Source organism: Schistocerca piceifrons, chromosome 8 (assembly GCF_021461385.2).
Source record: "Schistocerca piceifrons isolate TAMUIC-IGC-003096 chromosome 8, iqSchPice1.1, whole genome shotgun sequence".
Classification (NCBI taxonomy): Eukaryota; Metazoa; Arthropoda; class Insecta; order Orthoptera; family Acrididae; genus Schistocerca; species Schistocerca piceifrons.
Window position 1 is genome coordinate 386,376,709 of NC_060145.1, and position 1,053 is coordinate 386,377,761.

Genomic DNA, 1,053 nt, shown 5'->3' on the forward strand with positions numbered 1-1,053 from the left:
GTGGCAGAGGCTAGTTTCTATCGAACCATACATTAACATTTCGTTCCCGTTCTGTTCGCGTATGGAGCGCAGGGAAACATTTAAATACTTGAGTCTAATCTTGACTTTGTGGTTCCTACGGGAGCGCTGTAGGGAACTACAACATACTCTTAACTTCTTCACTTAATATTGGTTCTTGAAATGTCGTCAATAGCCTAGATTTCCAAATTATAGTTGGTGTCTTTTCAGTGTTTTTGTATGTACTATTCTTGAATGATATCTGCTTCCAGTTCTTATATAAATGAAGTTAAACTGCTTTTATTTTCAATAAAATGTCGACCAAATGCAGCGTACAAGTGGTTTCCAGAACTGGTGAGCGATTATATGTTCCAGCAACAGTCAGAAAAGAGTTATGCTTAGGCATCAGTAACAATCAACTATAGCCTCCCATTATAAGAATGCCAAAGTCTTCCAACAAATGTTATAAAGGAAGTCAAGAATGTGAGCTATTTATAAGGATACATAGGTTTCAGCACTCTGAATAAAATTTTTAAAAAATGTATACTGTAAAGGTAGTTGTGTCAACATTAAAAAGATGTTGATACATGATTCAGAAAAGGAATTATATAGATGCGTAAAATATTCCAAGACGATGTATTTTTAAGTGTGCCTACAGTGACTCAGTGAATCTCACGAACGTACAAGAATTAAAGTTTACTATAATGAGTTTATTGGAGACAAATAGTAAGGAAATAGAAGTATTTAGTGATCGTTAAAGTCTAACGACTAACGTTGTGACGACGGTATGTGAAGTAGTACGGCGGAGGTTTTTGTATCGTATCTCAGCAATTCTGCCGTACCTCAGTCCTTAGTTCCGCTTGGCAGTTCTAACCATAGCAGCATCATTCGAATGGACCACATTACTGTCTTTCTCGTGTCGATGTTCCCACTCACAGATGTTAGGGGCATTAATCGAGACATACCGCTGTGTCCAAATTGATCGTTAGTCTCAATTAGTCGAAGTTAGCTGAGGACAGCAGACTTGTAGTGGGCAGTGGAATGAAAACTAACACA